Source organism: Prosopis cineraria, unplaced genomic scaffold (genome assembly GCF_029017545.1).
Source record: "Prosopis cineraria cultivar Desert tree isolate PC_DT_omini unplaced genomic scaffold, ASM2901754v1 PC5, whole genome shotgun sequence".
NCBI lineage: Eukaryota > Viridiplantae > Streptophyta > Magnoliopsida > Fabales > Fabaceae > Prosopis > Prosopis cineraria.
In genome coordinates this window covers 21,433,723-21,439,548 of record NW_026555336.1, presented here as the reverse complement: position 1 = coordinate 21,439,548, position 5,826 = coordinate 21,433,723, and positions in this window count along the sequence as shown.

Here is a 5,826-nt window from a genome sequence, read left to right as displayed (position 1 = left end):
GGGTAGTGAATGAATTCCCTGAGGTATTTACAGATGATATATTCGGTTTGCCTCTAAAAAGGGAAGTGGAATTCACCATAGACTTAGTGTCAGGAACTGAACTAATCTTAAAGGCACTATACCAGATGTCACTAATGGAGTTAGCTGAGTTGAAGAAGTAGATAGAGGAGTTACTTGAAAAAGAATTTATTAGACCTAGTGTGTCACCTTGGGGATCACCTGTGCTATTTGTTAAGAAGAAGAACGGTAGCTTACGGCTCTGTATTGATTATAGACAATTGAATAAGGTGATGGTGAAGAACAAATATCCTTTACCAAGGATTGATGATTTATTAGATCAATTGGTGGGAGCTTCGGTGTTCGTAAAAATTGGCCTGAGGTCAGGATACCATCAATTAAGAGTGCGCTTGGATGATGTGCCTAAGACAGCTTTTCGTACCAGATATAGGCATTATAAGTTCCTAGTCATGCCATTTAGGTTAACAAATGCACTTGCGGTTTTCATGGACTACATGAACTGCATATTTAGGCCTTACTTAGATCAGTTTGTTGTGGTATTGATGACATTTTGATATATTCTAAAAATAAGGAGCAGCATGCGAAGCATTTAAGAATTGTGCTATACATTTTGAAGGACAACAAGCTCTATGCCAAGCTTAGCAAGTGTGAGTTCTGGCTACGAGAGGTTTGATTTCTAGGACATGTTGTGTTGGCGGTAGGAATTACGGTGGATCCGCATAAAGTGGATGCGGTGTTGAAATGGGAAAGACCTAGTTTTGTGACTGAAATATGGAGTTTTCTGGGATTGGCTAGATATTATTGAAGATTTATCTAGGGTTTCTCTCATATAGCTTCATTATTGACTAGGTTAACCCGAAAAGATCAACTGTTTATTTGGGGTGACAAGTGTGAGATTGCATTTCAAAAGTTGAAGGAGAAACTAACTACAGCACCGGTGTTGATTATTCCTAATCCGCGATTGCCATATAAAGTGTATACAGATGCATCTCTAAAGGGTTTAGGATGTGTGTTGATGCAAGATGAGCGGGTAGTGGCTTATGCCTCTAAACAGCTCAGGCTACATGAAGAAAATTACCCTACTCATTACTTAGAGCTTTCTGCAGTTGTGTATTTGGCGGCATTATTTGTATGTAGCAGTGTTCAGTGTTTTTAGTGACCACAAGAGCTTGAAATATTTAGTTGATCAGAAGGAACTTAATATGAGGCAGAGAAGGTGGATGGAGTTCTTAAAGGACAATAGCTTTGAAATTAAATACCATCTAGGGAAAGCAAATGTGGTTGCAGATGCCTTAAGTTAAAAGTCATTGCATGTCGCTTATCTAATAGTATAAGAGCACAAATTGCTGAAATTTACTTTGTGTAGTTTACATTTCATAGAGATTACTAATGAGTTTTAGAGAGAGTTAAGGACAGCACAGCTTGAGGATGAGTATCTGTTGAAAATTTGAGAAGATGTGGAGGAAAGGCGAACCACAGACTTTGGTTTCAGTGATGATGGATATGTTGTATATCGAGATCGGGTTTGTGTACTAGATGAGGGTGATTTGAGAAAGAAAATTTTGAATGAGGCACATAAGAATAGATATACAATTCATCTTGGAGCAACTAAGATGTACCAGGATATGAAGCGGTATTAGTGGTGGCCTAGAATGAAAAGAGATGTCACAGATTTTGTGTCTTAGTGTTTAATTTGTCAAAAGGTTAAAATTGAGCATCAAAGACCAGCAGGAACCTTACAACCACTAGAGATATTGAAGTGAAAGTGGGATAGTATATCTATGGATTTCATTTCAGGATTACCAAGAACCCAATCCAATCATGATTCTATCTGGGTGATTGTAGATAGGTTGACAAAGTCAGCCCATTTCTTAGCAGTGCAAATAAGTGATTCATTAGAGAAGTTAGTAGAGATCTACATTTAGGAAGTTGTGAGATTGCATGGGGTGCTAAAGGACATTATCTTTGATCGTGACTCGAGGTTCACTTCAAACTTTTGGAAAGCATTGCAGAGAGCAATAGGTACTGAATTAAGATTCAGCACAGCATATCATCCACAGACTGATAGACAAACAGAAAGGACTATATAGACTCTAGAGGATATGTTGAGAGCTTGTGCCTTAGAATTGAGAGGCAACTAGGATAGCCATCTTCCTTTGGCTGAGTTTGCCTACAATAATAGTTTCCACCCCAGTATAGTGATGGCTCCCTATGAGGCACTATATGGAAGAAAATGTCGATCTCTTCTCTGTTGGGTTGAACTGAGTGAGAGAAGTATTATGGGTCCTAATATTATGGATCAAACGGCACAAAAGATTCAAATGATAAGGCAGAAACTTCTAACGGCTCAGAGTAGGCAAAAGAGTTATGCGGATAAATGGCGAAGGCTGTTGGAGTTTATGGTTGGTGATCATGTTTTTCTAAGAGTTTCACCTGTGACGGGAATTAGTGGTCAATTAGAGCAAAGAAATTATCTCCTCGATTCATAGGTCCATTTAAGATCCTCAGGAAAGTTGGGCCGGTTGCCTACTAAATCTCCTTGCCACCACAATTACTTTAGATTCATGATGTTTTTCATGTTTCTCAAGTGAAGAAATATCAACCTGATCCATCTCATGCGATTGAACCTGAAGAGGTAGAGCTGCAAGAGAATATGACTTATCGAGCAAAGCCAGAATGAATAGTAGATGTTAAAGATAAGCAATTGTGGAACAAGACTATTTGACTAGTTAAGGTGTTATGGAAAGGAATGGCTCCTGGTGATGCTACCTGGGAGACAAAGGACAAAATGAAGTTGCAATATCCTTATCTGTTTCCCTAGATATGTGTTGTGGTTGTTCTTGAATTTTAGGGGCAAAATTCCTTTAAAGGAGGGGAGAACTGTAACATCCTAAAACTTTAAATTTGGAAAAATGGATTAATTAAGGGATAAATTAGTTAAAAAATATGATTAATTTATTTAATTATGTTTTTGGATGGCTAATTGGATTTTTGGGTCATATTTAGCTTTAAATTGAGATAGGATGAAAGTCGGATCAAGTCGAATGGCAACGGGGGGAGAAAAATCAAATTGTTGCTTACTGCACCGTGATCCGCGGCTTGCGTGGCGTGCGCTGCGGTACACAGGACAACGGGCAACTTAAATTTTTGGAAATTATAAAAAATAGACAGTTTTTGGGGTGGAAAAGCTAGAGCACGAAGGGGGAAACTTTGGGTACTGCTAGGGCATCAATTTGGAAGGATTTTGAAGATCATTTGAGCCTTCAAACTCTTGGGTAAGTTTACTATCCTTCTCCTCTACCTTTTCATCTCATTGTCCATGGGATTTGGAAGAGTAAGAATTTAGTTTGATTAGATTAAGCCATGAGTCAATGTTTTGAAGGTTTCTATTGACTCTAAAGGTTTAATTTAGGTTTATTGATCTTGGATATGTGGTAATAGGAAGCTACTTTCTTGTTTGGTGAATTTTGGATCAAGCCCCAACTTGATCATAAGGTGTTGAAGTGTAATAAGTTGAGATATTGAGTTTTATGTTATGATAGAGTTAGAAAGAGGCTTAAAAGGATGGTGTGAACAAATGTTAATCTTAACAAGCCTCTTTGTTGAGAATTTGAGTGAGAAGTGGGAGAATTTGGAGGTTATTGGTAACTAATAGTGCTTGTGTTAATTGAAAATTAACATATAGTACTTGTTGTTGTAGATTGTGGTGTGGGAAGACTTACCTTGACACAAGAAGAGAATTAATACCACGGGTAACCCTTTTAGTATTAAAAGGTTGAGGTAACTAGATAATTTGCATTGTTTATTACCTTGTATAAGTTATTCTCAAGTGTTTTTCTATGATTTCTTGAGTATATATGTATAAATTCTTTGAAGGTTAACTATTTTAGAAAATGAGTGGAGTATTGGTTTGTGAAATTTTATATTTTTAAAGTAATGGTAAGATTTATTAGATTGGTTTAGAAAGTTATTTATGTATAGTCAAGTGGAGATATGTAGTGAAATGTGGCATATTAGAGGGTGGGAAGTCACCTTAGTAGAGATAGTGAAGTTTAAGTCCATATGGCATTGCTGGCACCTCAGGACGTCAGGTGCAGTATTTACTCTCTTTAGTGCCTGAAAATGGGTGCGGTGTTGGAGACTTACTCTCCTTAGTACCCAAAAGGGTGCGGAGTAGGAGACTATACTCCTTAGCATCCGTAGGATGTGGTGTTGGAGTAATGACACCCCAATTACTTGTAATAGGGGGAATCAGTAGTCCGGAAGTGGTTTAAGACACCTTGGCTGGGTAGTCCTACTATGAATGGTGTGCTTGGGGACCATACATGTGGTTTGGTTCTGTGAAATAGCCTACTAGTTCGGTCGGGAGTATTAGAAGACGTGATGGTTAGGGATCATGCATGCAAATTTGTGGTGATCTTATATGATGTGATTATGTTACTTATTTTAATGCTTGTTTATAATTTGGCTTGTTAATCAATAATGTAGATTATCTTAGTTACTGAGATTTTTATCTCACCCTGTGGATTATCATTTTACAGGTGCTACCAGTGAGACTGAGCCAGGGAGGGAATCGGGCAGGGGCTAGCATATCTGCTACATTCTTAGTAATGCCTGATTTTGGTTTGAGTGGTATACATAAATTTGTTATATGATATTATATGTTGCCAACTAGTAATGCATATTATTTTGATTGGTTGCACTTGTTTCATTCTATGTTGTGGTGTATTTTAGCCTAATATTGTATATGAGGTGAATATATGGTAATTTTTATGGTGATGGGCTAAAATACTAATACAAGTGCAAAGAATGTTTTATCTATGTGGTGATAATGTATTTGTAGTGTATTGTGTGGCAATAGAGGCCAAATAGCATATATGATGTTGATTTGGTATTTTGACCATATTAGGCAAAATGGCCATTGAGTGGCCAAATTTTGTGTTTGGTATGTTTTTGTGTGTTTGATTGGTCATTCAAGTGTATTTTGGTCCATTGGACTTAGTTTAAGCCTCACAATGGGTTAATGGTATAAGTTATGAGTTTTGGGTACTTGGATGGTTGAAAATTTTCTTTAAAAAACTGACTTTTGCATCCAAGTATCTAAAATTCTCATATGGTGTCAGATCATAACAAAACTTGTACCATTAGTTAGCTTATTGAATAAGCTTCGTGTGGGAGCTTGAATCACTCCAATCAGACATTGGATGTAAAAATGGCGCGTGTTCGAAGTTTGTCCAGAAAAGCTGTCATGACAGCATTGCTTTCATGGACAAGTGCGCCGCGACGAATTTCGCGCAGGCCACGGTGCATGGTACAGTGAGAAAACATGGCATTCTGTGCCACAAGCCGCGACACATGGACCAAAAGCCACAACGTATGGACCAAAACACTCAAAAATGACATTTTTGGCCCTGTTTTGAAGTGGTTTGCTTCCCAAAATTTTTCCATACTTCGAATACCTTTATAAATTATTAAGTTTGAGCTCAAACTATTAATTTAAAGGGTTTTTATGGGATTCCAAATATTCCTCAATTATTTTTAAAAGATTATTAGTTTTAACCCTTATATATATAATGTGAGATTAAGAGCAAATTCTTGCTCCTAATTATGATTGTTTGTTGTGATTGTGGTGAATTTTGGTAATGTCAAGGTGGACATTACACTTGAATCATTCTGATCGGATGTCAGATGTGAAAATAGCGCATGCTAGAAGTTTGTCATTTTTATTGTCAAATGATAACAACAAAATCAGACATATGCTGGAGTATTACACCATGGTGCATGACACAAAGAAGGTCTAGGTGTGTG